The sequence below is a fragment of the Miscanthus floridulus genome, chromosome 16 (genome assembly GCF_019320115.1).
Source record: "Miscanthus floridulus cultivar M001 chromosome 16, ASM1932011v1, whole genome shotgun sequence".
In the NCBI taxonomy this organism is placed as follows: domain Eukaryota; kingdom Viridiplantae; phylum Streptophyta; class Magnoliopsida; order Poales; family Poaceae; genus Miscanthus; species Miscanthus floridulus.
This window is the reverse complement of record NC_089595.1, coordinates 29,688,574-29,704,920: the sequence shown is the minus strand read 5'-3', so window position 1 is coordinate 29,704,920 and position 16,347 is coordinate 29,688,574.

The following is a 16,347-nucleotide window of genomic DNA, read 5'->3' as shown; positions in this document are numbered from 1 at the left end:
GAGGTCAAAAGGTAAAGTTTCGTATTGATCGGACTCTGCCTTGGGCAGTGACCGAACTCTGACCCCACGTCCAGTCAGTGGCGCGCAGTGAAGGCCGCCCTCGGTCCCTTGACCGGACGCTGAAGAGAGAGAGAGGGACCGGACGCGCAGGGGGTGCGTCCGGTCACCTAGTGACGTACACATATGGCGAGCTTGGTTTTCTTTGGAAAACTAGGAATGACACTTTCAGTCCTTCAGTAAGTGGATGGCACTGTTATCTTTATGGACAATGATCTAGAGAAGGCCAAAAACATGAAGCTCTTGCTTTGTGGTTTTGAACAGTTATCAGGACTCAAGATAAATTTCCATAAGAGCGAAATGTTTTGCTATGGAGCAGCCAAAGCCAATCAAAACGAGTATGCACAAATTTTTGGGTGTAATGTGGGGTCGTTCCGTTTAGATACCTAGGAATTCCTTTGCACCATAGAAAACTCATGAATAAGGACTGGAAACATGTTGAAGAACGATTTCAAAAGAGACTGAACCATTGGAGGAATAAGATATTGTCGGTAGGAGGGTGGCTTGTTATAATTAAGTCTGTTTTGAGTAGTCCTCCCATGTTCATGATGTCCTTTTTTGAAATACCTAGAGAGGTTTTGAAGAAGTTGGATTATTTTAGATTATGGTTTTTTTGGCAGAGTGATGAACACAAGAAAAAATATAGATTAACTAAGTGGGAGGTAGTATGTACACTGAAAGACCAAGGAGGGTTGGAAGTCCTAAATTTAGATGTTCACAATAAGTGTCTCTTAAGCAAATGGCTTTTTAAATTGATGAATGGAGACGGAGTTTAGAAACAATTACTTAGGAATAAATATCTAAGGGACAAAACTTTGACATAGGTTCAATATATGCCCGGGGACTCTCAGTTTTGGGCATGTTTGATCTAGGTAATGGGTCTCAAGTGCAATTTTGGAAGGATTCGTGGATAAGTCTGTGCCCACTAAAATTGCTCTTTCCTGCACTATATAATATTGTGAGGAGAAAAAGTACGTCTGTAAGATCAGTTTTGTCTATGATACCGTTAAATAATATAGCTTTTAGGAGATCTCTGATGGATGTTAACTTGCAAGCGTGGCACGATGTAGTGGCTATGGTTGCAGATGTACAACTAACAAACTACAGAGACCGCTTTGTGTGGGGGCTACATCAGAATGGGTTGTTTTCGGTCAAATCCATATACAAAGCCTTATGAGGAGCAGAAGCTATACCATATAACACATTAATTTGGAAACTTAAACTACATCTCAAAATCAAAGTCTTTATGTGGTATTTGTACAAGGGAGTAATCTTAACAAAGGATAATTTAGTACGACGGCAATGGTAAGGAGATAGGAAGTGTTGTTTCTGTTCTTCAATCGAGTCTATACAACATTTACTCCTTGACTGTCATTTTGCAAAATTTATGTGGAGAACTATTCATGTTTCCTTTAATCTAATTCCTCCCACTAGTGTACACAATTTGTTTACAAGCTGTTTGGAAGGGATAAATAGGAAACTGAAATCTCATATTCTTGTGGGTGTAAGTGCAATTTGTTGGGTGATATGACTAACTCAGAATGACATCGTGTTTGACAAGGTCCTAGCACCATCTTATTTGCAGTTTATTTTCAGGGGGCTTACTGGACCACGTCCTGGTCCCTGCTACAGAAGGAGGAGGATCGCCATATGATGAAGATGGGATGCAGGATTATTGAGATAATCGCGATGGAGGTGTTTGCAAGACACGGCTACTTGTAAGAACCCTAGAATCATCTAGCAGTCGGTCTAGAGGGTAGACATGAAGAGCAGTAGACAACGGTAACGATGTAGACCTAGAAAGCTATCTAGAGGAAGGAGAAGGTGTCGAACCTGAGATCCCAGAGGGAGTGGATCCAGAGGCCTCCATCAGCTTCGTCGGTGGAGGCAGCACACGGGCAGCGACGGTCGGTGAAGAGAGGCGATGCAGTGGAGACGGTGATGCAGTGCAGTGGCGACGGGATGACGGTGGCAGCTTCCCGTCGCTGGCTGCGCACCCTATTCGAGATCGGAGTTAAGGTTTGTCGGTGGGGTTTGCGGCTCACGGCGAACCTCGTTATATAGCGCAGTGCGACGGGGGCCCACCAACCATGTAGGGTTGGGCGCCCCCGATCAGGGCGCGTGACCAAGGCCTAATAGGCCGTTGGGCTTATTGGCTGAGAGATCATCTAACATTCTCCCCCTTGATCTCACTATTACTTTTATCTTTAAACTTTAAACTTTAATCCTTTTATCCTTACTCATTTCTTCACAGATGATGCATAGAGCATGTTTCATCGTCACGGTCAACCGCCGATAGATTTAACAGCTACAATGCACGTCTCTGATCTGAAATAGTTACTTTAACTTTTGGGCCCTTTATAGTCCAGGAATCATAGGCTTTCCCTTAAACCCATGCCGGCTACATGTTCTCTGAACACGTTGGATGGTAAGCCTTTTGTAAGCAGATCCGCGAGCATCTTTTCGGTACCTATATGCTCAAGACTTATCATTTGATCCCGAACTTTATCCTTCACAACATAATACTTTATGTCAATGTGTTTGGCAGCACCACTTGACTTATTGTTGTGAGCATACTGTACTGCTGGATAATTATCGCAGTATAACTTTAGTGGTCTATTGATGTCGTCAACCACCTTCAAACCGGGTATGAACTTCTTTAGCCAGTTCACCTGCCCCGTTGCCTCATAACATGCTACAAACTCGGCATACATTGTGGACGATGTAGTGACGGTTTGCTTTGAGCTTTTCCATGAAATAGCTCCCCCTGCGAGAGTGAACACATATCCAGACGTGGATTTTCTATTATCTCCCGCATAATCAGAATCTGAATATCCCACTATATGGAGTGAATCAGATCTTCTATACGTCATCATGAGGCCTTTCGTTCCTTGCAAATAACGCAAGACTTTCTTTACCAATTTCCAGTGTTCTATTCCAGGATTGCTCTGGAATCTGCCAAGTAACCCGGTAACAAATGCCAAGTCAGGGCGCGTGCACACTTGAGCATATTGCAAGCTTCCGACAGCTGAAGCATATGGAACCACTTTCATTTGATCGATCTCATATTGGTTCCTGGGGCATTGAAAATCCCCATATCTGTCGCCCTTGACCATAGGAGCAGGTGAGGGACTACATTTGTGCATACTGAATTTCTTTAAGACTTTTTCTATGTATGCCTTTTGTGACAGTCCTAATACCCCTTTACTTCTATCTCGGTGAATCTCGATCCCTAGAACGAACGAAGCTTCACCAAGATCTTTCATATCAAATTTTGAGGACAAAAACTTCTTTGTCTCCAGTAGTAGACTGATATCACTACTAGCAAGTAAGATATCATCCACATACAGGACAAGGAAGATAAACTTCCCATTCTTAAACTTTGCGTAAACACAATTGTCCTCAACATTATCTTTAAACCCAAAATTCTTTATTGTCTGATCAAACTTCAAGTACCACTGTCTTGAAGCTTGTTTTAATCCATAAATGGATTTCTTTAGGTGACATCCCAAACGTTCTTTTCCTTCCATGACAAAACCTTTCGGTTGTGCCATGTAAACATTTTCATCCAAGTCTCCATTGAGAAATGCCGTCTTTACATCCATCTGATGTAATTCTAAATCGTAATGTGCCACTAATGCCATTATGATTCTGAAGGAATCCTTACATGAGACTGGAGAAAAGGTCTCATTGTAATCAATCCCTTCTCTTTGCGTAAAGCCTTTTGCCACAAGTCAGGCTTTATATCTCTCTATATTCCCTTGAGAGTCAAGTTTTGTTTTGTAGACCCATTTACAGCCTACTGTTTTGGCTCCTTTAGGAATTATCTCCAAATCCCAAACTTTATTTGCATTCATTGATCTCATTTCATCTTCCATGGCCTCAAGCCACATTGATGAATGATCACTTTTCATGGCTTCTTCAAATGAGGTGGGATCATCTTCCATTTGAAATTCCTCAGTGTTGTACACTTCATAATCAGCAGAAATAGCTGATTTTCTAACTCTTTGAGACCTTCTAGGGACCTCCTCATTTGGCACATTTTCTGTTTGAGGCTGTTGTTGCTCCCCCTCATGTGTGGCAATAGGTTCTATAGGATCCTGAGGCACAGGTTCCTCATCATCATTCATTGTTGCCACAGGCGGGATAACAACAGGTGCTGGCACCATAGTATCCTGCACTGTTGGTGCAGCGACAGCTGGTAGTGAGAAAAATGGCTCATGAATCATGGGAGTGGGCGCATAGACCCGCTTCTCTTCAAGATCAATTTCTCGAGCTACCATGCTCCCCCTGATCATTTCATCCTCTAGGAAGACAGCGTGTCTCGTTTCCACAAACTTTGTATGTCTATCTGGACAGTAGAAACGAAAACCTTTTGACTTTTCTGGGTAGCCAATGAAATGGCAACTCACTGTTTTGGGATCTAGCTTCCCAATGTTTGGGTTAAAAACTTTAGCCTCAGCAGAGCTCCCCCACACACGTAAGTGGTTAAGTGAGGGTACTCTTCCTGTCCACAACTCATACGGTGTTTTGGGCACCGACTTACTTGGTACTCTATTGAGAATATGAATGGCGGTTTTTAACGCCTCCATCCACAGACTCATCGGTAAAGTGGAGTAACTTATCATACTACGCACCATATCCATCAGGGTACGGTTACACCTTTCAGCTACTCCATTCTGCTGAGGTTCGCCCGGTGTTGAATACTGGGCGACTATACCATTCTCCTGTAAGAACCTTGCAAAAAGTCCAGGAACTTGTCCATATGGGGTATGCCGACCGTAGTACTCTCCCCCACGGTCAGACCTGACTATCTTAATCTTTAAATCATGCTGATTTTCAACTTCTGCTTTAAATATTTTGAATTTATCCAACGCTTCTGTTCTTTCTTTAATTGGATAAATGTAGCCAAACCGAGAGTAATCGTCTGTGAATGTTATGAATGAATCATAACCATCCACACTTTTCACAGGAAAAGGACCACAAATATCTGTGTGAATAATCTGTAGAATTCCTGCGCTTCGTTTGGCATCTTTCTTAATTTTCTTTACATACTTTCCTTTTATGCAATCTCTACATTGTTCTAACTCTGAGAGCTCTAATGGAGGAAGAATATCATTCTTAACTAGTCTTTCTATTCTCCCCCCTCGAAATATGGCCTAAACGACAGTGCCATAATTTCGACAACGCATCGTGAGCTCTCTTTCGTTTTCTGTTTCCATTGTTCGATGAGGATACATTTTCATTCACATCACATACGGAATTCACATTTTCACGAAGTGATAACAAATAAAGCTCGTCTTGTCGGAAGGCAAGACCAACACATTTATTATTAAACAATATCCGACATTTGCCATTTCCAAAATGACAATCATAACCATCATGGTCCAACTTTGATACACTAATCAGGTTTCTTTGCAAAGAAGGTACATAAAGAACATCTCTAAGAAAAAGTATGAAGCCATCTGGAAGCTCTAGAGGAAGATCTCCAACGGCCTCAACGTCTGCTTGTACTCCATTTGCGACTTTAATGAAACTTTTGCTTCTTTGCAAAGTTCTCATCGAACGGAATCCCTGTAATGAATTAGCAACATGAATAGTTGCACCTGAATCAATCCACCAAGTAGATTTTGAAAACTTTACATACAAGGATTCATTTACGAACGTAATAATGTTCTCACCTTTATTCTTCATAATCATCTTTAAGAAATCAGGACAATTCTTTTTATAATGTCCCGTCTTCTTGCAGTGGAGACACTGGTCTTTAGCCACTGGGAATTGCTGGTTCTGAGACTGTTGCATGTGACCTTTTCCAGATGACTTGGAGGAAGAGCTGTTATTATAGTTCTTTTTTTATCTTTTAGGTAGTTGACAGAACCACCTTGTGAAACTTTTATTCTTTCCTCCTCCTGCACACACATGGCTATGAGCTTTTCTAAATCCCATTTTTCAGGCTGTATGTTGTAATTAACAACAAAGGTGTCAAATTCTTTGGGCAAAGAAGCAAAAATCAAATGAATAAGAAACTCATCCTTGAGTGTCAAATTCATTGGTTTGAGCTTAGATGCCAGATTGCTCATTCTCAGTATGTGCTCTCTAATGCCACTGCCGCCACCAGAGTACCTTTCTGTAACCAGCTGCTTGATCAGCTGGGTTGCATATGTCTTTGAAGAGCTAGTAAACTGACTCTTTATTCTTTCTAGGTACTCTGTGACCGTGTCATAGTCTGAAATTGAGCCCACAATAGCAGGCTCAATCGTGTTCTTTATCACTGCCAAACACTTCTTATTGGCAGTGACCCATTTCCTATGCTCAAGGTCATAGGACATCTTTACGGGAGCAAAATCCCGCTCTCTGTTCTGCCATGCAGCATCAGTCTCATCTGTCTCCCTCACCGGTGCCACAGGTTCTTTTGGACACGGTGTGGTGACTACCCAGTCCACCTCAGCGAGGATGAAAGCCAGGTCTATCTTTTTCTTCCACTCAATATAGTTATCACCTTTTAGAGTGGGGATCTCTTTGATACAACTCATCAAGTTGTATCCTCCTGAAAACATAATTCAAATAGTGTGAGAACACAAATGATAACAACAATAATTGCATGACTTAGTTTAATGTTGGTCAAAATTAAAACATACAATTATTTTATACATTAAATCTACATCACCGTTGGGCAGAAATAGAAATAATACATAATCATTATAATATTGCTATTAACAACGTTGGTCAGAAAATAACAATATCATAATTAACTCATATTTATCTCTTGGCTCTTAAAATCAAATTCTCCCGTTGGTTCGAATTTAATTAAAAGTCCATAATTACTTTAAATACGCAGCGGAAATATTAACATTCAATAATCATTTTCCTATTTTCCAGAAGCAACTTTACTATTTACTGAACAAAAAATATCGTTGGATAAATTTTGTACAAAAAATTATCATAAAATTCAATTCAAATTGATCAAACTGTTTTCTGGAAAATAAGAAAATCAAAAACTGTGAGTGTACTTTTGTTTGGCCATTTCGGCCCGATCCAGCAAACATGCGCGCGGCCCAGCGAATGTGGCCCATGGCCTGCTTAACGCGCTCGCTCCAGCGCTCCCGGCCCAGCAGCCCGCGGTCCAGCCGCGCGCTCCAGCGCTTCCAGCCCAGCTGCCCGCGGCCCAGCCGCGCGCGCCAGCGCTCCCCCGCGCCCAGGCCGCAACCTGGGCCTGGGCCGGGATTTCAGCCAAGCAGCTTCGCCCGCCTGGGCCAAAAGAGGCCCGAGCCCTCCTGGCCGTTGATCTCAGATCGACGGTCCTCCTCGCTTTTCGGCCGGATAAAAACGCCCCGGCCGCACGTCTCTGGAAAACCCTAGGTTCATTTCACGCGCACACTCTCTCTTCGCCTCACTGCTCTCCCCTTCTCTTCTCAGTGAATCACCGAGCGAGCAACCATGGCGAAGCAGCGGGGTCCCGGCGCCGTCGCCAGCCCCCTCGCCGGCGTGCGCGCTCCCCAGCGGGTGAGCGCGCCGCCGTCGAGCGGCCTGGCCGCGGCGCCCCTGTGGCCGGATCCCGGCGAGCCGTGCCCCCTTTGGCCGGCCTTTCTTTTCCCTGCGCGCGCGGGCGTGCTCGACGGCGAGATGAGCCGAGCCACCCTCTTCCCCTTCTTTCCCCCTTCGGTTTCTTTGATTCGGATTTTGTTCGGATTTGGCCCGATTTTCCAATTAGGGTTAGGGTTTGCTTTTCCGATTTGAAATCGGTTCTTTTCCCTTCTCAGTCAGTCACCTTCCTGGGTTAGGGTTAGGTTTGGGGACGACACTGTTTTTCCTGAGCCACGGCCGAGCCGGGCCTCTGTCCGCGCGCCAACCATGGCGGCGGTGATAGCTTTCCGCGCGACGGCGGTGTCGGGAGGACCGGGTAGGTTCCCCCCTCTTCATCCTTTTCCTTCCCCAAAACCCGATCTAGGGTTAGGGTTTCATTTTAGATCCGATCCAAGATCTTGATCTCATTCTTTCTCTACCCCTATCTAGATCTACATGCTAGTAGGCTCCGGTACCATTGTAAGAACCCTAGAATCATCTAGCAGTCGGTCTAGAGGGTAGACATGAAGAGCAGTAGACAACGGTAACGATGTAGACCTAGAAAGCTATCTAGAGGAAGGAGAAGGTGTCGAACCTGAGATCCCAGAGGGAGTGGATACAGAGGCCTCCATCAGCTTCGTCGGTGGAGGCAGCACACGGGCAGCGACGGTCGGTGAAGAGAGGCGACGCAGTGGAGACGGTGATGCAGTGCAGTGGCGACGGGATGACGGTGGCGGCTTCCCGTCGCTGGCTGCGCACCCTATTCGAGATCGGAGTTAGGGTTTGTCGGTGGGGTTTGCGGCTCACGGCGAACCTCGTTATATAGCGCAGTGCGACGGGGGCCCACCAACCATGTAGGGTTGGGCGCCCCCGATCAGGACGCGTGACCAAGGCCCAATAGGCCGTTGGGCTTATTAGCTGAGAGATCATCTAACACTACTGATTTAGGAAAAGACTTGCTTTGTAGTTGTGGTTTTTGGAAACGTTATTTGTTTTCACTGTGGCTCAAAACTTTATTTTTGAGATTCCCTGGACCGTTTACTCTTGTTTGTAATAAGGAACAACCTTATGCATTGGTCGGAAGCTGGGATATTAATATATTCTCTTTTCTAAAAAGGCTGTCGTCAGTTCCTACTGTTCCATTGTCTGCGTCGGTTCAGATTGCCGGGGGTGGTATCCTTCAGTGCTCCCAATTGCTTCGTCAGGTCAGTTGTCTGTAGGACCGTGCTCTTTTCAGTCGGATTTCAAGGTGCTGCCACTCGAAGTATTTGATGTGGTGGCATGGACTGGCTCGAGCCTTCTAGCCCCATGCATGGGAACGAGATCCTCTAACTTGGGGCTCTTTCTGCTGCAGAGGACGTAGGACCTCCGATGCCGTCCGTTCCGCATCCTGCGGCATGAAGAAAAGCAAACAGAGGAGGAGAAGGAGAAAACAATAACAGCGTTGGATGGACAGGGAAGGCATTCAGTCTGGTAAAAAATGGCATCCAGTCGCTCGCGCTTGCTTCGCCGTCGCTTGCTCAACCCTAGCAGCAGCCGGCGGGGAGGAGGCGCCAAACTAGCAGGAGCCCGCGCGCATTTCGACCCCGACTCGGAATCGCAGCTGTCACCGACGAGCTCGGAATCGCGGCGGCCCATCCCTGAGTGAACCGCTGCGGTGACCGATGACCCCGTGCGCATCTTACCCCACCTGGTGTCGTTGACATAGTGAGCTGCTGTGATGTACATGTATTCTTAGCTGCCACGTTCTCTGAATATGCAATGTAATGGCAATGCTATTTGAAATACAATTGTAATAGCACTGTCCTCTTTATATGTATTTTATTTGGAGTGCTGTCTGAATATGTAATGTTCTCCAAATACGTCCTTTGAAATTGACATATGCTCTCTGAAATGGACGTGTTTTCTGAAATTCGATGATGAAAGTGCATCATTCAGTTTCTGAAATTGACAGAAAAGTGAGTGCTCGTGCCCACTTCAGTTCCAGAACACATCCAGATACTTACATTAAGTTGTAGTTAACATATATACTATACATTCAGATGTCGTCGACTTGACTATATACAAGACTAAATTGAAATGGACATCTGAATTGAAATGAACACATCCAGATACTTACATATATACTATACATTCAGAAACTGAATGATGCACTTTCATCATCGAATTTCAGAAAACACGTCCATTTCAGAGAGCATATGTCAATTTCAAAGGACGTATTTGGAGAACATTACATATTCAGACAGCACTCCAAATAAAATACATATAAAGAGGACAGTGCTATTACAATTGTATTTCAAATAGCATTGCCATTACATTGCATATTCAGAGAACATGGCAGCTAAGAATACATGTACATCACAGCAGCTCACTATGTCAACGACACTAGGTGGGGTAAGATGCGCACGGGGTCATCGGTCACCGCAGCGGTTCACTCAGGGATGGGCCGCCGCGATTCCGAGCTCATCGGTGACAGCTGCGATTCCGAGTCGGGGTCCAAATGCGCTCGGGATCCTGCTAGTTTGGCGCCTCCTCCCCGCCGGCTGCTGCTAGGGTTGAGCAAGCGACGGCGAAGCAAGCGCGAGCGACTGGATGCCATTTTTTACTAGACTGGATGCCTTCCCTGTCCATCCAACGCTGTTATTGTTTTCTCCTTCTCCTCCTCTGTTTGCTTTTCTTCATGCCGCAGGATGCGGAACGGACGGCATCGGAGGTCCTACGTCCTCTGCAGTAGAAAGAGCCCCAAGTTAGAGGATCTCGTTCCCATGCATGTACACTGGGGACAGAAGTGGTTGTCCATTCGCTTCATGTTGACACGGCTGCATCATCGGACGCATCACCTGCTGACAGTCTGCCCTTGCCACCTGAAATTCAGGGTCTGCTCCATGAGTTCGAGGACGTGTTCAAACTACCTACAGCCCTGCCTCCGTCCCGGGCATGTAACCATGAGATTCCTCTCATTCCAGGAGCACAACCCGTGTTCATCAAGCCGTATCGTTACCCGCCTAAGTTGAAGGACGAAATCGAAAGGCAAGTACAAGAGATGCTGTCCCAGGGTCTGATTCGTCCCAGTTCCAGCTCCTTTTCTTCCCCTTTGTTGTTGGTTCAGAAGAAAGACGGCACATACCGTTTCTGGGCAAAGTTTTCATTTTCGGAAATTAAAATTTATCGGGGTCACAGATAAAGAGGATAAACAGGATATATCGGAAATATCGGACCAAATTCAAATAAAGTTTAATTTGAATTTAAGTAAATTTAAACAAAATTTGTATGAAAAAGATAGATATTTTCTTATCGGCACCTACGGATAAAGAGGATATATCGGAAATATCAGGAGATTTCGGCCGATATTGGAAACCATGTTTCCGTCACCTCAATGCATTGACAAGGAAGTCCAAGTTCCCTGTACCTGTCTTCTATCAGCTTATGGATGAACTCACCAATGCCCAGTGGTTCTCCACTCTGATCTGCGGGCTGGATTTCATCAAATTCTGTTGAAGCCGGGCGAAGAGCAGAAAACGGCATTCCAGACTCACCTGGGCTAGTACGAGTTCACAATGATGGCGTTTGGCCTCACCGGCGCGCCAGGCACAATTCAGGGGGCCATGAACATCACGCTTGCACCCGGTCTGCGGAAATTCGTCATTGTGTTCTTTGACGACATTCTAGTGTACAGCACTACCTTCGAGGAGCATATCGCTCACCTCAGTCAGGTTCTTCAGTGGTTGCGCAAAGACCCGTGGCAGCTGAAATTGTCGCGACAGTCCATTCACTACTTGGGGCATGTGATTAGTGGCAAGGGCCTGTCTACCGACCCAACAAAGATTCAAGCCGTCCGTGACTGGCCAGTTCCCTCCTCTGTCAAAGCACTTCGTGGTTTCTTGGGGCTTGCTCTGTACTACAGGAAGTTCGTGCGGCACTTCGGCATTATTGCTAAGCCCTTAACTGACTTGCTCAAGAAGGACCAATGCTTCGTCTGGACCACTGAACACCAACATGCCTTCGATCTGCTCAAACAGGCGCTCTGCTCTGCACATGTACTGGCTCTGCCTGACTTCTCATTGCCGTTCCATATTGAAACTGATGCCTCCGGAACCGGCGTGGGAGCTGTCCTCCAACAGAATGGGCACCCTATCGTGTTTCTGAGTAAAGCTCTGAGCCCTCGGAACCAAGGCCTTTCAGTACATGAGAAAGAGTATTTGGCGATTCTCACGGCAGTCGATCATTGGCGGCATTACTTGTTGCAGGCTGAGTTCGTGATTCATACATACCACCACAGTTTGGTTCATCTTATCGAGCAGCGGCTGCACACAGCTTGGCAGCAGAAAGTGTTCTCACGACTTCTCGGTTTGCAGTACAAAGTGGTTTACCACAAGGGCTCCGATAATGTGGCCGCTGATGCTCTCTCTAGGCGCAGTCACTCTGATGTGCTTGCAGCAGTTTCCACTATACAGCACCACTGGCTTTCAGATGTGGTTGTCGGCTATGAATCCGATCCTGATGCTATCGACCTCCTGTCTCAACTGGCCGCACAGTATGATGCTCGCCCACCGTATACTCTAGTGCAGGGTGTCATCCGCTACAAGGGTCGCATTTGATTGGGTTCGAAAAAACCGGTGCAAGCTCAAGTTCTCCAGGCTCTCCACGCTAGCTCTATTGGAGGTCACTCAGGGGCGCCTGTTACTTATGCCAGAATCAAACAGTTGTTCTTCTGGCCAGGAATGAAATCTGTAGTGTGGGAATTTGTTCAGAGTTCGGACAGGGCTCGATCGCTACCCAGGTTTGCTCCAGCCTCTTCCCATTCCCGCTGCTTCGTTTGAGGTGATCACCATGGATTTTATTGAGGGTCTCCCTCCATCGGGTTCCTTCAACGCTATCCTCATTCCTTGCTTCCCCAATCCCTCCGATTTATTGCTGGTTCTTACAAACAGCACGCCCGCCGTGATGCGTAGGAAGTGGTGTGGTGCTTGGACTGATGTTGCATTGGTCTGAATCAGGAAACTGAGGTCGAAGTGGTGGTGCTTGGACTGATGAATGCAGGCCTCAGACTAATGATTATGCCCCACATGAAAATCTCATCGTAGAAGAAGTGCCACTGAACATGCTCATAGATCGTCAGGATTTAGAAGAACAAGATGTCCCTGCCCCACCCGTTACGTTACGAGAGATGGGGCAGAAACAAGTTGCAGGATGTATAATATTCAAATTCAGTAAGGCTCTGGCATCTGGGCAAAGCATTTTTGCTCCTTCCCTTGGACCTTGGTATACATCGTAATTCAATGGCTTTTGGTAAGAGATGGATTAACGTCTCGACATAGCAAGAAAGAGCTTGACGTACTCTCCATCGTATGGAACATCGGCGTGTGGCCCGTGGGCCGTGAGTGGGCTTTGCCTTGTCCTGGCAGATTGATCGGCGCTCGGCGTTTTGCTGGAAGGTGCTTGTGGAGAAGCCCATGCCGGACCCAGTCACATGACCGCCCAACGACTGACCCAGGGCGGCGCTAGTGGTCACGAGCCGAAACGCGAAGCCACCGAGGGAGGCCTCCGGTGGTGGAGCACGTATACACGGGGTGCAATAAGACCACATTTTCATGACGAGTAGTAATAACTAAAAAGCTAGAATCATATTTACCACACGTGACACGTTTCTAAATTTCAATTACTCCCCGTCGTGTTAACTTTTTTTTACATTATTTTGCTATGTGTTTGGACGTATGCCTAGATACATATATATACCAAAAAATCAAAGTAACCTGTAATTTGGAATGGAGAGACTAGAATAGATTGTTCGAAAAGTTGATGCCGTATATACAATACTATCTTTTCTTTTGCATGCGAGACGTCACATGTATAAAATAAATTTAGGTGTTGGTTCAGCATTTTCACGACATGTTCACCGACTGGTTTTTTTTTTGGACATTGATTTTTGAATCACCATTTTGATAGAAAAGTTTATGCAACATTCCTTTATTTATTTTGTCGATTCAACGTTTTACAAGGAAATTGATGCTGCATTCTTTTATTATTACTTTTCATTGATCGAATATTTTTGTCAGAGCTGATTCAACATTTTCACAAGGCTAGCAAATATGTCCGTGTGTTGCAACACAAGAAAAAAACTATAAAATATTGATGAAAAACAATGACAGAAATGGTACATATCTATTTATGTTTTACCTTTTTATAAAAATTAAAATTATAATTTATTATATGATTGTAAGGACCGTGACGCCTAAGAGGGCGAGTGAATCAGACAACTTAAAACTCTATTTTTAACTATGGCCTCTAATTTCCAACCTTAGCAAAACCTATGCAATTAAGTAAACTATCTAAATGTGAAATTATAGTTTTGCTAGGTGTATTGCTATCTCTATCGCAAAAGAGTTATGCAATCTAGGTTCCAATCCTATCAACTGGCCTATCAACTAAGCTATAAAAGGTAAAACACACAACCAAGGTAGCATGTAAATGTGAAAAATAAAGATGAGGTAGAGATGCAAACACCCGGTAATGACTCTGATTTTTTTACCGAGGTATCGAGAAGCGCGCAAACTTTTCTCTAGTCCTCGTTGGAGCCCCTGGCAAGGACGCCCTCACAAGGGCCAATCTCCCAGTCGGGTAACTCTATGGATAGCATCGGGCCTTCCCCACACGCAAGTGAGTCTCCGATGTGCCTTCCGGTCAGTCTCTCCCGGACCGCTCCCCCGCCGTCTCCACTATCAAGCTTCTGACCGAAACGCCGCGGGCCTTGTTCCCTCCGGTACACAGTGTCGGCCACACCACAAACACGGCTGTTGTGGTCTTGCAAGACTACAAGCCCTGCCGAGTACAAACATGATGCGCGCAAGCACATAAAGGCAAGAGGTATATGCAAACCTCACTAAACACCAGGCCTTAATCTAGAGCAAGCACATATGAGCGGTGGTCTAACTAACCTAAGACTTCGCAAAACACCTATGCTAATCACAAAGTGTATCACTAAGCACTATGCATATGGAGAGCACCAAAGTGGTGTATCAACACCCCTAGTATCTTCCGTTAGCTCTTTCACACTTGTTTTGTTCGGTTGGGGTCATATTTATAAGCCCCAAGTCCAAACTACGCGAGGCAGAGGATGCTCTGCGAGCACTGTCGAAGCACCAATGCACGCAGGACTTGCTCGAGGAGTTCGTGTGCGCAGAGGTGGGTCCGCTACGAGCTGGCCAGGAGTGGTTCACAGTTTTAGAGGAGAAGTACAAGGATAAGGGCTTAAAGTGCCCGGATATTGAACTAAAGGAGCGGTGGGAGAGGGTATTGTCGAAAGCCAAGAGACGAAAGTTGGGCGTGAAGAGGGTGGCGAATATGGTGCAGCAGACCACGTCGGAGATAGCTCGAGACATGACCACTGCGGAGGTGCACAGCGTTTGGGAACCCTTCTCGACCGTCAAAGGTTGAACCGGATGTTTGGTCTTCTCAGTGTGGAATATTCGGATATATTGGCCAGTAGAAAACATCGAGAAACCATATTTGCAAGTAAAGCCTTCTAGATCATCTACGAATCTCATCAAGAAAAGTGCAGAACAACAAGTAATTGGGGTTGGAAAAGTTTAGAGTTTGAAGAAGTAAAAAGTAAGGTAAATTTATTTATTTTAATTGATTGGAGACCTCAATTACCCATGAGTCTATTGTATATATAGAGAGGTGGTTGTCTTAAGCCACTAGGAAACATATTCATATTAAAATGTACATGTTTTAGAGTTTTTTATTCGGATCGGGGAAACATGACTTAAGGCAGGTTTATGTTTTGTACAATGAAATAGGAGAACCTGGCCTTGCCGACTTTCAAAGCCGGCCTAACCGTAGGGAGGGTGTCTGACTGAGCAATGTTTTCTCGTTCTTTTAAACGTTTCGAATTTAGTTTTGAATTGGCATGTTAGAATTTGTTGATGTGAATTAGTCTTCTATATGAAGTCATAATTACTTTGTTTCTATTTCTAATGTGGCAAATAGATAGGACATAGAATGAAAATAAGAAAAGAGAGAAGAATAGGAGCTGATTTAAGGGCTCCTATTGGAATTGAGCCATGAAAACTAGAAAAATAGAACTCTAAAAAGTAAAGGAAATACACTCAATCAAGCATAGACACCATAATTTAGATGCTAGTGGTAGAGATGCTGTAACAAAGTGACAATGCCCACCCCAGCACCTCCCTAGAGTGAGAACGCAGGACGAAACTGGCCATGACTCGAGAGAGAACGGATGGGCACAGCACAGTCCAGGTCCATGCATGGATGGAAATGAGGAGGTTGCTTCCTTGCTGGTACAGTGATATCAAGCACTGTGCACGTCATCATCAAATCAAATTCATCCACCAAAAACCAAACCAAACCAAAAGGAGCGAGGCACCTGTGGTGACTTCATCAATCTCGAGGATTTTCTGGCTCAGTCTTTGAAGATGATCATAAGGGTAGGGTTTACGTGCGTACGTTCATAGGGGTGGATGTGCGTGCGTTGTGAGTGTCTGTGTTGTACTGTTTAATTCGAAAAAGAAAAGCAGAAGAGCTAATAGTTAGGCTAATCTTTTAGCCGAAAAAGACGCACAAAAATAAAAGAAAGATCGAATTTTGTATTTTTTTATTTTTTCCTTTTAAAAGTCTTTAACTGATTGTTATAAGTAACCGTAGCCAAGCTCCAAACAAGAAGATCGGAGTCTAAGGTGGTGCGCGCTGGCTGCACAACACAGCTCA